The 20,040-nt window shown below is 36.8% G+C and overlaps 1 long non-coding RNA gene across 1 annotated transcript; it reads left to right on the top strand.

Moving 5' to 3' along the window:
- The first annotated feature begins 695 nt into the window (after positions 1–695).
- LOC146441822 (uncharacterized) lies at positions 696–11,047 on the top strand. Its single transcript, XR_014849532.1, has 3 exons — positions 696–854; positions 2,988–3,087; positions 10,934–11,047. It is a non-coding gene; the product is annotated as an uncharacterized LOC146441822 (long non-coding RNA).
- Positions 11,048–20,040: the final 8,993 nt, after the last annotated feature.

The raw sequence follows: 20,040 nt of genomic DNA, 5'->3' as shown, positions 1-20,040 counted from the left end.
ATTGAGACTCCTTATTTGCCTGAGGACAGACAAACCCACAAATCCTTGGGAAGGGTACAACTTCCATTCTGGCAGCTCTTTTGCATGCAGATAAGACCAGCTTCTCCTGCTGGAGTTATGCTTGGCACACTAATAATTCAGAGTCTTCTGGAAGAGAAAGGGGAGCAATTAAGGTAAGTATATCAATAAACCTAAACCTATATAACTAGCTTTTAGGAATTCACCAGCAGGTGAAGACAGCTGATTTGGGAAAAAAAGGAATTTTACCAACCCATTCTGCACTGTGGCACAAAACAGTAGCTTATGGTAAAGAGCTGAAGTGCCACCTGTGCCTGTCTTCTGTGTTGTATATAATGCTCACTCTGATAAACTGTGGTAAATATTTTCAGAGCAGACTCATCACGTCAAGCAGATTCCTGAGCAGAAGAGGAGTTCATTGCTACTTCATCTGTGAATCCTGAAATATGGAGTGTGAGACTTGCTCTGAGCTCCCCAGCACAGCTCCTGCTGGAGCGTGGCAGAGTCAGAGGGGTGTCGGGGTGCCTGGGTATCTGCAGCAGCTCTGTGTCATCACTGCCACGAGTTTGCTCCGGCTGTGACCCTGATGTAGAGCAAGGTCTTGGTCCTGATCTCAGGTTCAGCCTGATCTGCTCTGCATATGCTTAACAAGTCTGCCTCTTTGGAGCTCCTCTGTGGTGCATTTGCAGTAGCGCTGACGTGGCTAGAAGAGATGTACTGCATTCTGGCAGCCAGAGCCCTCCTGGACTGGGAGCCCGTGATTTATGGTTGCAGTGACTTGAAACACTCCTGGGCACAACTCTAGGTAGCTCTAGGTAGCCTGAGAACTTTTAATGGTGAGTATCTATCAGACGTAAGTGTCTCCAGAGCAGGCAGTAGCTGAGCAGGGTGTTTTGAGCAAGGTTGCAAATTTTACTTGGAGCATCTGAATTTATTTCTTGGATCTGTCTTTTCCTTCTTCTCAGCTAAGTTTGGTATTTTATATTTTAAGATGCTCTAAGGGAATTTTAGATTTTCTTTTGGGTAGCAGATCAATCTCCTGCTATTATTCTGGTAAAGCTATTGAAATGACAGTAGAACTGTGGGTGGCTAAATCATGAGTCAAGAAGTATATTTGAAATCATATCTGACATTATCACTGGACATTTAATGCAGAATATGACTGGTTTTAAAAATATTTTCCACACTGCCTCATTTAATATACACGAAAAGTTTTAATGGAACTGAATTGGCAAATGAAATTCAAAAAGCAGTTGAAAATTAAATACTTTCTATTAAGTAAGTGATCACTTCAGGCTTTAAAGATAATAAGTTTAATGTTCTAATCAAAGGAAAATGGCATAAAGGTTCATATACAATGTTATATAAGCAAAGATTTTGATTGTTCTACACAAAATAATCTCTATCCTAGTTAAACTGATTATGGGCTGTATTTTCCAAATAGCTCCCTAATTTTCTGATTTTCTTACGCCTTTTAGGAATCTTTCACGGTATTGAGATGGGTGGGATTCTTGATTCTTAATAAAAATCTGGAGGTTTTTATACTTTTTGTCTGGTGTCATGCCAGCTGAAGTCTCATAATTAGACAATACCATATTGCTTTATTTTATATATATGTTTCACAGATATTTAATGTACCTTGCAAAATATATATATACAAATGCACTTCATGTTAATGAATGTTAATTCTGTCTGTAAGCAAAGCAGAAAGGAATTACTGCCTTCTTTATTGTCCTGAAATGAGATGCAGAGAGATTAATCAACTTTCTAAGACTTAGAGGTAGTTGTCAGGTCAGCCTAATGCCTCTGCTAAACAACATGCTTCCTCTTTGGTAGTTTCCTGAGTCATTTAAGTAGGAGCAAAATGAACCACATATATATAAAATTTTCTGCCTTTCCAAAATAAGAAATTTGCCAATATATTATAAACAAAAGGAGCTATCTCTAAAATGTGAATTGCATTCTGGCACTAAATTGTGCGATCTTCTCTAGGTGCAACAGGCTCCAGCATCTGATCCTTGCTTCTTCCAGAATTTGACTCAACATTGATATTTTCATTGAGTTGTTGCTCACAGTGTCTAGGAAGAATCAGCAACTGAACCTACATTGCTTTTGTAGGAAAATAAGCTGGAACAGGATGGTCCAATAAAGCATTCATTACTAAAAGGAGCTGGTTATGATGTTTTATGCCTATGACTGTTACCTGCATGAATATTTCATTAACACGTTTTTGCAGCTATCACAGAGATTATAGGTAGCTGTTGATTAGACCTCCTGCAACACAGTGATTATGTTTCTAAAGCAGCCAGGATATCTTATGCCTGTGGTGGGCAATCACTATTTCTGATTTTTATCAGCTTTCAGGAGTAATCAAGTTATAGGTACCAAGTCCTGTAGCTGACTTGCTGACTCAGAGTTGCCTTCTGTGTATTTTAATTATGTTATGATCCCACTCGCTTCTTGGGGTGCCAAAAACCCCTTTACTGAGTTTTAAATGCCTGTTTTATTAGGTGTGTCAGTTCAGTTTAAGTAGTCAGACACAAAAGCCTTTCACTTGTATGCACACCAACAGGTAGTAAAGGCCTTAATGATCACAGATTTTAAGCTGTAGTCAGTAATGAGTGTAGAGTGCAAGAGGGGGCATAAAACTTTGCAGTAGTTAAGATTATTTTTACTTTGGGAATGTTTCAATTTCAGGATTAAAAAAAAAAGCTTTGAAATTGACTTTTTTAATGCCAATTTAACTTTAATGTAGTGCTACATTTTTAAGTGGGAATAGAGGGGGTGGGCAGAAATGACATCTGAAGATGAAAATAAAAAGTAAATACCAATTATTTTAGTTTTATACCCATCATAAAAATATAACATAGCAGATGCTTCCATGACATCTTTTAAAAGTTGGGTGTTTATTGTGTGCATATGTTCAACATCGAACATAATTCATTTTCCTCTGTTCATCTCAAATTAAGGGAAAAGTCGAGCATCAGCAACTCTACAGACAATGATAACAACAAGACTTACAAAATGCAAGGAAATGCAGAATGAGATGAAGCAAGGAAAACAAAAGGGGTGAGTATGAAAGAGATATGCAGGTTCAAACCAAATGGAGATAAGAATAAATAGCTATGCAAAATAAGTGGAAGAAAACGTTAGACATTGACTAAGCAAAAAAATTGTAAAATACAAGAATTTTTTAAATGCAGCTCACTTGGCACTGTTGTGATGGGAACAGAGGTGACAAGTGCCTATGACAGGTAACTGATACTCACTTCTCTTTCTCCCTATGCTGAAAGGAGGGAGATGCTCATATATTGTTTTCACGTGCTATTAAAAGGGTTTGATCCTGAAATGATGGGATTTGCATAAGAGAGAAAAAACAGCCTGATGAAATTCTGTCAGTGTGCAGAGGAGAAAAATGTTTGGAATGGCTACACAATTTGAAATGTCCATCATCTCTGGATTCAGGAGGCTCATTCCCTCCCTGTAAATGAGACCCTGCAAGTGTTGCTGCATCCCTGAAATTTATCACCAAAAGCTGACATGTAAGAAAAGCACAGAGCCACAGAAACAGGTCTTATACCAGCTTCTAACTGTGTCTAAGGCACATGGATCACTGCCATGTTAAAAATCTGGTTATAAAGCTAGGAAGGGTGCTTCAGTGCTGGGTCACAGACAGTGTACAGCACTGCACTGATGAGGTATTTATACCACAGGTGATGTCTTGGTCCAATTCTAACATCTCCACCCTAGTTCTCTGTGCTGTGTAACATCCTGACTTTTCTAGCTACCAGGAAAAAACTGGTGCTGCAATGTGTTGCATGGCCAGAATTACCCTCACAGATAGAGTTACCTCTGTGATCTAGCATGTCTCAGTGGATGCTCCTAATGTAGGGCATTAGGACCTTGCACATATACCTGGACACTGCTCCAGTACCCAGTTTCTTCAGGCTTTCAGAAACATGAGTTCAGGTCTCTTTAGCATAACTTAGCTTTTTGTTTTAATAGAATTGCACTACTCTTGCTTTTAGGTCCTTGTAAGAAAGAATGTCTCAGTTAGCCATAAAAAGAGAATGGAACATATGGAACCATTTTTTTTTAAGTGATTTTGATGGACACTTCACAACAGTCTATATTACTATTTACTCCCCAACAGGAGGAAGGCAAAGATGTGTGGGTGGATGGCAGTCAAGACTGTGGGCTTATCAGCTTGGCAGACTGCAGTATGGCACAGTGCTACTGCAGATCACCTCAGACAGGCTCGTTCACATACCCAGGTTTTAGCCACGGCAGTGTGGAACAGAGCATCAACCCCTTTTCCCCACGGGGAAGTGCAGTGGAGCATTGTTGACTGAGCTGGCACAGATGGAACACTGTGGCTGGACTGCACTCACCTCCAAACCTGTGTGGGAATTTCACACTGCACTGCCAAGTAAACACACATCATAAAAAGCAGAATATCAGTAATAACACTCACTCAGTAAAGGGTAGCAGAAACACTCAGGCAAAAGAGATGAATTTCACTTGAGCCAAGATTTTACCTGTGTGGTCTGTTTGATTTCCAGGTAATAAGCCTCAACAAAAACAAGTGGCACAACTGGCATGCTGTTCAATAGCCTAGCAAAGACTAATGACTAAATGTAGCTTGAACACAGGATTACCCACACTCCATTTTGCACATTAGGTTGACCCTTCTGAAAGAAGGTTGATGGAGCTTGGAGGATGCAGACAATGATGCTGACAGACTTGGGATTTACTCCAGGAAGAACTAAAAAGGCTTTAGTCTGCTCTGGGATGTCAGTCTTTGACCTTATGTAGCAATAAATGAACATAAGGTCAACAGAAAGGAAAGAGGGACTAATTCATGATATTCAGCAGAGAACTTGAACAAATACTGTGATACCGAAGTTGCTCTATTGCATTCACCCTTATTGAGAATTCTGCATTCAAAAGATAAATATATGCGAGACTGCTGGGTCTGAGTGCATTACAAGCCATTTATTTCATTCCCTAGCTAAATGTTTTAAAATAAGATTAAAGGCACTTTTAAAGATGGCTTTTTACTGAGCTGATGTATAATTCCTTTCAGGGTGTGAAGTGCCTTGATAAGCTTCTGTGACAAGGGACTTTATAAATTAGATTGTGTTATATAAAAACACAATACAATTTGTAATGGAGAAGTAGTTTTGTATCTTTACTTTGCTTATACTTTACACTTATAAGTGCAAATGTTTTATTCAAGCCTACTCCCATATCAGAATTAGGCACTGTGACACATTCTTTTAAGAACATAAAGCTGTGCTTTTTTATCATGTTAGTTTAAAACAATTTTCTCAAAGGTAATGTTGGAAGATTTTGACAATTAAAATTGACATGAAAAAGCAGTTAATTTTGAGACCTGCATATGATTATGACATTTTATTTTGTGGAATGTATTCTTGCTTCTTCTGTGCTACCACGTCTGTTCTTCTAGTATGGGATTGGCAGAAGCAGCATGGCCAGTATGTCAGTAACACTGAGTTCTATATTTACAATTTTATGCCTATTTTTGTATATTCACAAGGTAACAGCATCTTATCTGATAAGATATGCTCTTTTATTCCATTTTTTGGAAGGCAATAGTTTAGTTTTTTAAGCTTAGTATCTCTACAGTCCTTGGAGACATGGATCTTCATTTTTCATTGGAAAACCTTCCCGAAAGAGAGACTTTAAAATTAGCTCTGTCAATGAGATTTTGAAAAACAAAATAATCCCTAAAAAATATTCACTTTCCCAACCTAACTAATAAAGATTCCAAATTACTTTTCATCATGAATTCAGGGGTCAGCATTCATCAGTCTTATTGCTGCTGCAATGTCCCATTCTCCTTCAAAATATGTTTCAGTGATACTCATGAGTCGTACTGAGAAATTGATTAAATGTATGGCATTCATTCAACAGACAACACTGTTAAAATGTCTTTTCCCACTTTTTACTGGTAATGCAAATGAATGGGAAAAAAGGAGTCCTTTCAGTTTACAGACCAAAGCCCAAGATCTTAAAATCACCATGTGGAAGTGTTATGAATTCCCACTTATCTACTTCTACACCAAAGTAAAAAGCTGGTATCAGGTACTTAAGCAATGGCTCCTAAAATTGCAAGTCTAAATAGAGGACTAATTGACTTTTGACTTATTTTAAAGCAATAGACAGCTAGAAAATCTATCAAAATTTATGAAAAAAATTGCCAAGGTTTCAGCATTTGATGTGTTTTGAAACAGGAGCCATAAATACTGGCATTTCTGAGGAAAATTTTATCCTTTCAAGATCTTTTTTTGTATTATTTGCCCCACGTGGGCTGTGCAATAGAATTCTTGACTTATAAGTGTGATATGTGACATACATCATCATCTGGTCATTTCTGAACTTAAATCTCTTCAGTCAAAACATAATTTAGAGTGACAGAGGGTCTTCACTTCACAGTCTACGTACTGACCATTCAGCTCCTCATTCAGCGCTGTAGAAAGATGTCACAGCATCATGACTGATGGGTCTTTTCTGCCTGCAACTGCCCTCCCTCTGTATATATGCATGAGAATCACACGATTAGGTTTTTCTTTTGCATATGAGTGCAAAAGGGATAAAGAGGAGGAGGTTGAATGGTGGTGTTATAGCAACTACAGGACTTCTAAATCTTATGGTTGAGACTGTAAGATGCTGCAATGTTTTTCTGTGAGGAATCTAACATTCGTATTTGCTGAGACATGGTAACAATTTGAAACAGGACTTGGTTATTCTTGGTCTTTTTTTAGAGGTAGTTCTGACAGCAAAACCTTTGCAGCTGGTCCATTTAGCTTTGGGTGGCAGAGCTTGAGTACAGGAAAAGAAAAAGGCCTATATACTCTTTAGGAATATTGAAGAATTTTCCACTTGTTCAGAATACTGAAGAATGTGTCAGTGTTTGGTTTTGGTAAGCCATAAGTGGGAAATGTTTTCCTAGCTTACTTAAAATGGAGCTTTATTTCATATTTGGATCTTGAAGCTTTGGACAGTCAGTTTAAAGCAATATTCTTTTTTCAGATCTTACCAAGCAGATCTCACCTTTGATAGTCTGTTCTGTATATCTTTCATGCTCAGAGATCTGTGCAGAAGAGGTGAGCAGGGTAATGGAGTTAAGATCAGCCATGTAGATCTGAAAGAAAAATGTTGTCTTTAACAAATGCCCTAGCCTGTTTCCATCTTTTATTTTCCTCTAGGAAAGAGCATACATTTAGAGGGGCTGACTTTTTTCCAAGATGATGCATTTTCCTAAAGCCTTAGTTTGTAGATGTTGAGCTCTTGTTTATATAATTTAAAATGCAATAATGACAGAAACAGAAGTAAAGAGAATTAGCATACATTGATTATGCATAGTCAATAATGAACTTTAAGCACTTTGTGAATAAATGCGAGGTAAATGTCACACACACAGCACTTAGTAAAAGAATGAAACAATAGGGTAAGAAAAACACTAAATAGGAGTAAATAGAAGCGATAGAGGACATAAGGTTAAAATTTAAATAATTGATTAGGGAATTCAAGATATTCCATTTAACATACAGAGACTCAGGTTTAATTGAGTCTCTCTTAATTAGGATGGCTGTGAATTTGAAATGATCCCAGTGTCTTGCATCAGTAGTCTCTAATGAAACCTTATACAAAATAGCTTTTAAAGAAGTAGTTGGGAAAATGACAAATAATTTGCAGGAGAATTTGCAAAATTATATACTTAAGATTAACTGTGATAAAGACAGCCATGGTAAATGACTTAGAATATTGCTCAAGCTGAATTCAAGTCATACAGACCAGAGGGACTTTTGGAAGATTTCACACGTTTCAAACCCCTATGGTTATAAAACAGTGAAAAAACTGAATGAACATAGAGGAAGGCTGCTGTCTATAAAATGACCTCTGCTTTCCAATTGTAAGTATCACAATTCTGCCTCAGGAGAGTTATAGGAATATTGTAGGCTGATATGAGACAGGATGTCTGAAAAGGTTTTCAAAAAAATTAAAAGAGGGCATTTAGTCCATCTCTGCCCATATATAGGAGCAAGTGACCATGACATTTTTTTTCACTAACTTCTAAAAGGCTAAAAAACTATTATATCATGACTCTTTTTTTATTCTTGGTGGACTCTTCAAGTTGAGTTCCTTATATTGACATTGATATTGGCTCATTAAACCACATATAATTATATATATGCAAAAGGTTGTCTCATGTCTTTCTCTGGGCTTTCTGGCTGATATGATATATCTGCAACTTATGTTTGTCTTTACTGTCTTGCAGCAGTGTTACATGGATGGTCTTTATTAATTCTGGGATCTACTCTACAGCCATGTACCTTTTTTTTGTAGGTCTGCAATCTTTTGACATTTATTTGACTGCCCCTCTATTTGTCACATTTACATGTTACCACTTTCATCACATTCCGTCAGACACCAGACCATTCCTCCATTCATGAAGTTTTTTTTTTAGATTCTGACTTTGTCATTCAAAATACAGGTACTTCAGGCTTGATCTCAATTTAAACTTTGAGCAGTTTAAATTGATTACACTGTTCATAAATGATGAAATTTATCCCATTGTAGTAATTTAATTTTTGCATATGCTTATGAGCTGGGATGAAAGAAAGTCAGAAATTTTTATGGAATTTTTTAAGAGTTAAGACTTTTATGTTTTCTTATATCCATTCATTCTAAGAGTATAATTTTCTTAAACTTATAGGCACTTTACACTGGCCTGTGCAAGAAATAAAAGAAACGCATTATATTTTATTATTGAAAATTTTAATTTTCCTTAATATATTTAAAGTTATTCAAGAATATATTTTAATTAGTTTTTGGAATAGTAGCTGAGTAAAAGGTCATCAATCATACATTGCTAGTCATTTACAGAAAGAATTTTTATCTGAGGTTGAAAGTGTCCTAAGTAAAATTTTATCCAGCCACACACAAGGAACATGATCCATGTCTGGTACAAGTATTATAAACTTTATTAATTAGTCTATGTGATCTCACTTGTACAGACAAAACTGATTAAGTCTCCAGCAAAACAGTTTCAGTATTGGCTTCATTTTGATTTAATTTTGATATCAGTTGTTGAATGGAAAGTGGTTTGTGGACAGCAAGTGTTGAATCATTCTTAAGGCTCATACTGAAAGTGTATTGAAGTGGAAAGACAATGAAATTTTAAAGTTGAAATCAAAGAAGATTCTTTTTTTCATAGTAAATAATATAAGTCATAGGGCAAAATACTAAAAAACAAATCTTTCTAAATTCATCACATTAACATCAATAAATACATATTGTCACCAACCAAACTGGGGAAAGCTTCTAGGAGTCATCAGTTAGAGACGAAAGGCAGCAAAGCCAGACTGTATTAGTTCTGCAGGAAACAATGGAATGCATTCTCTTTTGTCTGTTTCAAAACTGTGGGGGGTCTATAACTTTGAAGTTGAATCAAACTTTGAAAATGCTTATCTAATTTCATATTTATCCCTCCTTTGAGTAGGGAACTGGACCAGAAAACCTCCAGATGAACCCTGTTAATCTTATTTAATGTACTAGGTCTGCTGGACATGGGCTATATGTTGTTCCATTCTTCACCAGTCTGGTAGTTGCATTTCTAGGGTGAAATTCCTGTAAAAGCATGGAAACTGTTCCTGCTTAATTCAAGACAAGAAGGAATTTTTGACGAGATTGTTTCTCTTGACAGGCATTGATGTCTTGTCACTTTCTTGCAAAAAAAAAAAAACCCAAACAAAAAAACCCCCCAGATCCCCCAAAAGGTTATTTTTCACTTAGCATAACAGAAGAATTTGGAGGCTGGGCAGGGTAGGGGGAGCAGAATGGAGGAATTTTTGTAGGAAAATGTAATATGAGGTCAACAGATTTTAGTAACAAATGGTTTCTTTATTGTAAATTAGAGAAGAAAAAATTTTCAAGAGTTATCATCTCATATGTATAATTTTTGAGGAGAGCTGTAATTTGTGAAAGGAACTCTCTATTTCTGAGTCTCCCAAGCTGTTTTTTCATAAAATATATTCTATGACAAAATTTTATTGGCAGTCTACAGCCAGTGATACCTTTCATAGATACACCAGCGTTAGCAAAAAAAGGTGTTTTAGGCAATAGAATTTGGCAAAAGTAGATAATGTGTTGAAAGAAGATTTATTTTACTTGTATCTAGTTATGGTATCTAAACGTTCAGAGCAAAAGACTTGCATTGAAAGATGACTAATTTTGACAAAATTAAGTAGCTTTTAATCTACTAGAGATATAGGGTTTGGTAGAAGTTAAAAATAAACCAGGAATTTTTTGTTTAAAGTCCTTCAAGTAAAACAGTCCCTGTGGGTTTATTAAACTTAAGAAATATTTGAAAGCTGCAATTCCAAATTCAATTCTACAATATTATTAGCTTTTCAAGATGCAGGAAGTTTGTCAATATATGAATAGTTTCTACCTGCAACAGGAATAAATTGAGGAAAAGAAATATGTGTCTGAGTACCAGAGTAGCCTTTTTTCTTCTATGAATTTTTCATAGACTTATTTCTAAGTAAAGAAAGCATGGGTAGTTTTGTCACCTTTATTTCTACTGCAATCAAATTTTGCCTTCCATTCTGTCCCATTTGTTATTTCCAATGCAGCTCAACAAAAAGGAAGGCTATACAATTTTGTAGACATAAACAAACAACAGCAACAACAACAACAACAACAATAATACCACCACCATCAACGTCATCATCAACAGGTTTATAAATCTAATGATTATGGAATCTAATTACAGGAATGCTGAGGCCTAATAGTCAGTTTATTAAATGAAACATAAAAAATATATGTATAATATGTTCCAATATCAGTAAAAATATGACTTTATGTGGCTTTTATGTCTTTTTAGAATACTGAGAAAAACCCCCAAAATCTGAAACAACCTACGAAAATGAACAATTGTATCCAGAGAAGACAACTGTAAATTCCAGTGATTTTGAAAAAGAAAATGGTGAAAAAAGAGAAAATTGCATGAAGAAGGCTTTTATTTTGTTATTATGAGTTTACTAAAAGCTCTCATTTTTTCCCACTTTTATACTCTGGCATGTCAGTGATAAAATGTCTGTATCCCAGTGCTCAGGTGTTCCATTCTTTGCTACAGTAATCAACCTAAGATCCCTTGAAGCACTAATGGACTGTATGACTGTAACTTGGTATATAATTTGAAGTCTTAATGAATGTATACAGACATTTTAATTGCTCAAATTTACAATTCTCTGGTTTGGGAGAAATTTCAGAAGAATCAGAACACCCTCTCTTTATGCAGATTGAAGCACCAGTTCTCAGTTGCCTAATTTGTTCTGGATCATGTCAAGTGATGGTTTTGTGTCCTGAAATGAGAATTTACTTAACTTCCAAATGTTTATTTGGTCTAAAATACATATAGATACACCTGTGAATGAATGTTCTGAAATATCTATGCAAAAACCCCCTTTTGCCTGCTCCAAAAACCCCCCCCAAAAACCCAACAAGGAATATGCAAAGTTTATCTGAGTAGCCAAGACTGAAAAAGTATTTATGTGTTTCTTTTTTGAATTTGATATAAAACACTTGGCTCAAGCAATTTCCTGAGGGTCAGTATTTAATATTCTCTTTTGTGGGCAATGTTTATGTTTAGGAAAAAAATAACATCTGCTGACTGCTGCTGTTCCACCAAAGATCATCCTCAAAAACTTTTCATATCTAACTACAATTAATTCTGTATTTGCAACAATCTTTAAAGTGCAGTGCAAATTCAGAGAGAACATTGTTTTGTTATCTAAAGCAACCATAAAGCTCTTAAAGGTGACCATTATAGATAGCACACCAAAATGGTTTCAGTTCCTATTTGTGCCCTTGTTCGCAGCACAGATGTTTTCAGAAAAATAATCAATATTAGGCCCTCTACTCCCCACCTTCTAAATATCTAATTAGGCACAGAAATGTAACACAAACCACTGTGCTTTTTTTTTTCTTTTCACAGTTACTTATTTCAGCTCTTCTCCCTAAGTAGGGTTATCTTGCTCCCTAAATTTTAATTTATTAAGTGTTTCACCTGAAAGCAATCACCCTTGCAGTCAATTCCCAGAATAAAACATCTGCCTTTTCAATTCAGACAGCTTATAAATGAAGAAATACACCAGGGACACAGAATTATGTTCTCTTTCAGAATGTAGAGGTGTTTTACTCAGGTGGTGTTCCAGCATCAGTCAACTTGTTCTGCATTATGAATAAGCTTATTTTTGAACTGGGCTGTGTAAAACACAACTAGCATATATTTCCTCAGCTCACTTCTTGTATCTCCTGTTTCAGATCTTCTCTGTTAAATCTTTTTCCTATACTAATTGACCTACTTGAGACTTATAAGTCCTTCGACTAAAAGTACTTCTAGCTTTAAAATTTTCTTGAAGCATGTGTTTACATTACAATTACTTCCACACCTCCCCTCCTCACAACCTCAGATGCATGCAAAAACCACCTGAAACCTCTTGAAAAAGAAATAAGACAGTCACAAATTACTTCTGTACATTAAGTTGGTAGGATGTTTTCCTCAAGTGCCATTTGTGAGCAAAACATGCTGTTCCTCAGAGTTATGCAGAGAAAGGGAGAAGATGGTGCTCACAGTTCCAGTGAAGGGGACAACCATCAGAGTTTTAGTCTCCTCTGTGTTTCCCATGACCAAAAAGTAAGATTGCTCAGTTCTGATGCTTCTGCTTCTAGCAACAATGTTCCAGAAGTTCAGACATACCTTTTCAACCAGTTATGAGTCACCTAGAAGTGTTGTCCACATAATTATGTTTTAGAAGCCAGCCAAATCTGTTATATTTGGCATTACACATGATAAAGTGTTGGCAATATGCAGCCAGGGTGGTGTGGAACCTTTGTGTGCCAATATTTTTCCTTTACAGTCCTCTTTGATTAATGCCAGATGCAACTGAGGAAATGCCACTGAGGTCCTGTGCAACAATGTGACACTGAAGCATTGAAAAATGTGATTTAAGCCGATCAGAACATGAAAGAGAATTCACAGGATAGCTGTGCTACCCCTTAAAAAGATACTGCTGTACTGAAAATTCTGAGCTTTGGGTTTCAAGGCATGTAGTATGGTGTCAAGCCTTACTGTTACCTAATATTGAGCACCACAATGCTTTAACATACACAAAAGAGTGATTCTGCATGATAAATTTAAACCTGAGCTTCTACACATCTCAGTGTTATGATTTAGTTAATGCTAATCAGTAATATTTTTTTGGTATTATTTTTGCTATTATTATTTTGCTATTTATTGCTAGTGTTCACCAGCAATTATTACCTAAACCTAAATAACAACCTTATTTTACACAGATTTTGAGGATTGAAAATCTGTTATATTGCAATGAGTGAGTCTTTTATGAGTGTTTCCAGGGGGAAAAAACCCTAAGCACACAGCACAAGATGGGTCACCAAGAATGGCTCATAGCATTTATGATGGTCTTACAGAACTTGGATTACAGTCCATTCTGAGCTGTATCTGTCCTCTGAACTGTTACTCACCCATGGCTTTTACTGCCAGACTCTGAATCTCTATTTATTTGTTAATTAAATCCATACACATATGATTAAAAAATTTAGAGTCTCATGATAAATGAGTGTCTATATATATATAGATATTTCTGCAATGTATCAGCGGGAAAGATATGATTTTTTTGTTCCAAAAGGTCCCATACTGAAATTGGCATGTTGCCCCCCAGATCTGAAAAGATATTTTTTCACTTAGTAGACCAAGGATCAAGTACAGAAGATAATATTTTCTCTGCCAAAAGGACATGAACATTTTTAAAATGAAGAGGACAGTGAGCAGGATAAGAGAAGCAAAATAAAAAGTGCTTATTGAGTAAGGTCTAGATCAATAATATCTGTAAGAAAGGGTCTGGGAATATGATCATCTCTAAGAGACCCCCAAAAGGGTCTCAAAGCTCTTATGCCTTTTTGAGTTTTTTTTCAGTGAAGGCAGTCTGACAACATACAACATACAACACTTGTAGGGCTTTAGCTATATGGCTCAGATAAACATCTATAGCTGGCAAGCTGCTTGAGAAAAAGGGACAACAGTGTTGTACCTTAGATTAAAAGTGGTTTTCTTTCTGTTCTGGTATATGTGTCTTTATGAATTTTTCGACTGCATTTTCGACCTAGGGTTTTGTAAAGAAGTAAGCGTATTTCCTTTTAGTCTAGTATGGCTGCAGGCTGACCCTGGCTGAATGCCAGGCACTCACCAAAACAGCTCTATCACTTCCCTCCACAAGTGGACACGGGAGAGAAAATATAACAAAAGGTTCATGGGCTGAGATAAGGACTGGCAGAGATCTCTCATCAAATACTGCCACTGGCAAAACAGACTCAACTTGGGGATATTAATTGAATTTATTACAAACAAAATTAGAGCAGGATAATGGGAAGTAAACTAAATCTAAAATCACTTTCCCCCCACCCCTTCCTCCTTCCCAGCTCTGCCTCCTGCTCCAGTGGTACAGGGAGACAAGGAATGAGGGTTATGCTCCATTCATCACAGGTTGTTCCTATCACTGCTCAGAGAAAGGAGCTGTTCCTCTGCTCCAGTGTAAGGTCTCTCACATGGGAGACAATCCTCCATGAACTTCTCCAGCATGAGTCCATCCTATGGGCGACACTTCTCCACAAATGGCTGCAACATGGGTCACTCTTCCATGGGGTGCAGCCCTTCAGGCACAGCCCACTCCAGCATGGGTCTCCCCCAGGGTCACAATTCCTACCAGGAAACCCGATCCAGCACAGGATCCTCTCACCATGGGTCTGCAGGTCTCTGCCAGGAGCCTGCTCCAACACAGGTCTTCCACAGGGTAACAGCTTCCTCTCAGGCATCCACCTGCTCTGGTGTGGGTCTCCTCCATGGGCTGCAGGTGGATTTCTGCATCCCCATGGTTCTACATGGGCTGCAGGGGCACAGTTGCCTCACCATGATCTGCTCCACAGACTGCAAGGGAATCTCAGCTCCAGAGCCTGGAGCAGCTCCTGCCCCTCCTTCTCCAGTGACCTTGGTGTCTGCAGGGTTGTCCCTCTCCCATATTCTCACCCTGCTCTTCTCTGGCTGCAATTACATTTGTGCAATTACTTCTTTTTCTTAAATATGTTATCACAGAGGCATTACCACCATTTCTAATTGGCCCACCTTGGCCAGCACATCAGTCTTGGAGCTGCCTGGCATTGGCTCTGTTGGATAAGGAGGAAGCTTCTGGTAGCTTATCACAGAAACCTCCCCTGTAGCACCCCCACTACCAATGCAAATCCAATACAATGGCATCTTTACTGACAAAATAATAATAATAAAATAAAACTCAGATAAATGGAGATAACTTGAGTTCTGGACATTTCAGGCAGAGGTGAATGCTAAAGTTCAGTGATCCAGGATTTCCAGAGGAAAAGGGAATATAACTGTGCATCTGTGCAGGTATTTGAGAATCATCATTGCAGTGTTCTAGACCCTTGACCTAGGATACCATGCTTGAAATTAAATTTTTGAAGTAAACAACCATTTTTGAGGTCAAGCATAGCATCTGTCCTCTATAGTGTGTATAGCAGAGATTAAAGAAGCAGTCTGGGAGCACTTTCCTGAATGAAAGATACTTAGATGCTGGTTTGGGCAGTCACAGGCTGTTCCTACTTGGTAAGCCTGGGAAAAAAAGAGTTCACTGGAGGTATATCTAGAACTAAAATTCCAGCGTCATTTCACATTACAGTGAATCTCAGCTGTGACACAACTGTGGAATTGCCGCAAGTCTGAAGGCCCTTTTTAACATGATGCACTACCAAGGGCTGTTTAATCTGTCTCCACTATTCTCAAAGTGGAAAAAAAAAATGGTTTAATGGTTTAAAACAAATGCTGAATGCTGGGCTCATTTATTTAGCTGTTGCATATATCCCAGCTTTTTTCCATGTCATCATGAGACTCTCAGAGAGCTTGGACTGGCTACAGGAAATGTCTTTGATAGTCAGAACCAGGAAAAATGCAAAGTCTGAATGTTCATTAAACAAGGCAACGTATTTCTGTGGTACTGAAGGTACTGAGAACAGGAATTTCCAGCCTACTATTCAGCTGTACCTTTTGACAGCACTGAAGATTTTACAGAGGTGTCAAATTCCTTACTTTAACATGTCTGACATATATTCAGTATTAGAAAAATGATTAGAGCCATATCAGACGTCTAGAGAGAAAAGCAGAGCTCTGAGGTCAGAACATCTCCCCCTTCACTTTTGTTTCAGATATTATTTCCAGGGCTGGTTTTTCCTTTAATAACAGAGCAAAGCTTCTGTTTCTCCAAATGCTTTCAGAGCTGTCTTTTCTGATTCATGAGTTGTCCTTTTCTCCTCCATTCCTGTTTCCTTCCCTGGAAATTAACTGCCATGTCTGCAGTAAGAGCAAAGTGGATGGCCTTTGTAGGGTACTAGTGATGGGCTGTGGAGGCAGACCAGGGAATCCTCTTTGTGTTTCTTTCTGAATCTTTGTGTAGATTCAGTCTGCTGCAGAAGTAAAGCACTTTTTTTCCTCCTGGATAGGTGGGAAGATAATGTTTCATTCCCTTACCTTTTCCATTTGCTTAATTTCTCTCCTCTACTGATTCTCAGTTTACATTATAAAAAGATACCATCTCACCCCCTGAAGTCACTGCAATTTCATGTTGGATGAAAAGATTCCTGTGTACTCCCTTTCAGATTCAACACATTGTTTAAGGTGGTGCAAACGTCTAAGATGTCATATTGCTGTGAAATTTAAACCCTTACACTTGCAACTACAATAGTTTTGGCACTGTGTCTCTTATCTTGGTTGCACAGCTTAACATTAGAATCAATTTTTTCCTGTTCAACCTACAGTAACTGCCTTTGAGCACCACAGGAACAAAATTTAGAAAAGATATTCACACTATCCTCAATGAAAACGGTTACAGCAGGCAAGATGCACTGCAGCAAACACACTGACTTGCACTTAGCTCCTGATCTCTTTGTTTTATTGTCAATAGGAGTGATAGTGGCAGAGCTTGTGGTACTATGGCTCTTAGCATCCTGGCTGAACAGAACCAACAGTTTTAGGTTTCAGGAAGACAGCAGAAAGCCAAACTCCTGTCTGATTCCCTCTTCCCACAGCAAGGTATCCTTGTATTATGCTTGTATTATGCTCCTCTCTCATAATTCTCCTTATCAGCATTAAGTATTTATTGGATTAAATATTGGAGAGCTCTGGTTCATGAGATACATTGTAATATCTCTGGCTTATGAACTTCCATGCCAGTCTAAATAACTAATATATTTATTCCAGTATTCGGCTATACCTGTGACAAGTAGTTCAGGACATTTCCAGTGGTGACCAACAGATAATTATGCAGCTGTGGGGTAACATGATATAACATTCTTACCATAATCAGCAATTTACAAATTAGCTATAGATTCAGCAGAAAGATTTCTATTTTTCTGAAATCTTTCAAACCAGAAGATAATTTCTTGGCCAAATACTGAATCTGAGTTTGAATATCTTGTTTTTAATCCACATTATTATGGACTATAGAAATTACAATATTCATAAAGTTTCTCATTCTAAATAGGTTAGGGGTTTTTTGGGTGTTTGATTTTAGATTTTTTCTTGTTGTGCTTTTATTTTTTTCTTTCCCTATTCCTTCAAGAATATTACATAGTTTGCCTGATTTTTCTCTGCACGCTTTGGAGATAATTGTTTGCATTTGCAATGTGTGCGGGCATAACATCTGCCTCTGAGTGAGTTGCTGTGTTCACTACTCAATGAAGCAGTGAAGCATTTGAAATGCAGGAACATCCCTCAGACATCGTTGCTAGTTAATGATTCTTCATGCTCTGAATGTTGCATCTCATGCATCCTGTGTCTATTAATCTTAAAATGACACATCTCACCTTATCAGTAGTCTCACCAAGAAACATACCCAACAGAACCAACAAAAACCTGAGAGGAACCTTTTGAGAAAGTGTGTGTTCACAGTATCTTTATCATTCAAAAAAAAAAAAAGAGTTGTGAATATTGTTCTCCCTGTGTTTCCCTGTGTTCCTCTGTAAATAGCAGACATTTAACTTGGAGCTAGTCATGGCTAATCAGGCTTTATACACAGAACTCAAAATTAACAAACATCCTGCTGCTCTTTTCTGACATAATCTTTTTTGGTTTTTTTCATATCCGTCCTGATGTCTGGAAATGAGGCAAGCATTAGGTTAGTAGGATGAACAACTAAGCAGATATGAATAAAAATTGATGATAAATGCAGTGTTCAGGAGCATGGAATAAATCTAAAATGGTACATTAGCAAATTTAGACCAAATTAAGAAAGAATTTGCAACCTGTCCAAAATGAGGGTGCACATGAAAGAGAAACTTGCACTATTGTTCCTTTTTTGAAAAGGAATGATATATTCTTAAAAGACTGTTGGGGAACATTTTAAAGACAAGATATTTTAATCCAAATTTTAAACAACAATATATTTGTGTTTGTTTTTGCATTTACGTAGAACTCTAGCTAAAACATTGCCCCTCCTAACTTCTGAAGTCTTTCTCCAGTCAAGGTTCTTTAATAACAAGATATGTTTTAGTGATTAATCCTTTTGTGTGAAACACTGCATGGCAGTCTCAAAAAAGGAAAAGTGGGTAGATCTGCAGTAACCTGTTGTACTATAGAGCTTCCCAGTAGGATTTGACAAGCTTTTCTTTCTTATATCCTGAATGCAAACTAGACTGGCTTGCGTTAAATATCACCTTAAAAAAGAAATCACCTTGAAGGCTGACATCAAGGAAAAAGGAAGAAAGAGAAGGCAGCAGGGAAACTCTTGCACATTGAACTATAATCTCAGTACAAATGATTCCAATAGTTAAAGAAAAGTCAGGGTCTCAGTGCTTTTTGAATCTTGAAACAGTCTATTATAATATTTACTTTGAATTACAATTTTTCTGTCAGAATAATACACAACACTTTAAACCAACACATTTTAGAGTAATATAAAACCTTAAAAAGAGATTAAATATTGCAAAAATTGAAAGATTAGGATTTTTAAAACCCACTTATCTGTATCAAACACAATCATAATGAATTTCAAGCGATAGGAGTCAGAAAATTCTTACAAAACTAAAACCCATATGATATTGTTTAATAAAAATAATAATTTAATTATTTTTCTCCAAGGTCATATAATAAAAAGAAACTTAATAATTGTATGTCAGAGTACTAAAGAATATTAAGATGTGCTAAGCATTAGATCTTGATTTCAAGAGTTTGCAAGGCTTTTCTTTTTCAATCTTCAGTTTTTTGAACTGGCTTAAAAGTCAAAATGACCATCAAATATTCTCTTTTCTGGTTGTTTCTTGTAACCAGGCTATCCCTAAATAAACTTTTTGGTGGAAAAAGAACATTAAAAGAATACTGCATCTTGAAAATTTAAGGATAATACATAATTCACAGAAATATCCTTTTTTAACTAACAGAAATTCGAAATCTTTGGAGGCTCTTCTGGACTTATTTAGATTTCAGCTTGTTAAGGACTGAGTTGATGATGACACGCTACATGACAAGGGGTCCAGAAATTCCTAAAATAAAATTTCCTTAAAATACATAACTGAAAAGTATAAGAAACCATAGTTTATCTGGCTTCAGAGTAGTGGATTGATTTCTGCATTAAAAAATACCAGGTTCTAGGGTGATTTCTATTATGTATTAGGAGACTATCCTTGTTTAACAATTCTTATTTCAGCTAAAACCAAAGAAAAATCATTTGCATCTAATCCATTCTGGATCTGATCCAGAGCTTGTGGAAATCAGCCATTTAGTAAACTAGCTTGTTCTTTGGGTCAGGCCACATAGGAAGGAAGAAAATGCTTCTGACTCCAAGAAAAATGTTTTGGGTTTTTTTTTTTTAAATCCTGTAAGTCTTGCAAATCTGGAGGAGCAGCAATATG

Source organism: Lichenostomus cassidix, chromosome 2 (assembly GCF_008360975.1).
Source record: "Lichenostomus cassidix isolate B80296 chromosome 2, HeHo_3.0, whole genome shotgun sequence".
Lineage (NCBI taxonomy): Eukaryota > Metazoa > Chordata > Aves > Passeriformes > Meliphagidae > Lichenostomus > Lichenostomus cassidix.
This window is presented reverse-complemented; position numbering and strand designations above follow the sequence as displayed.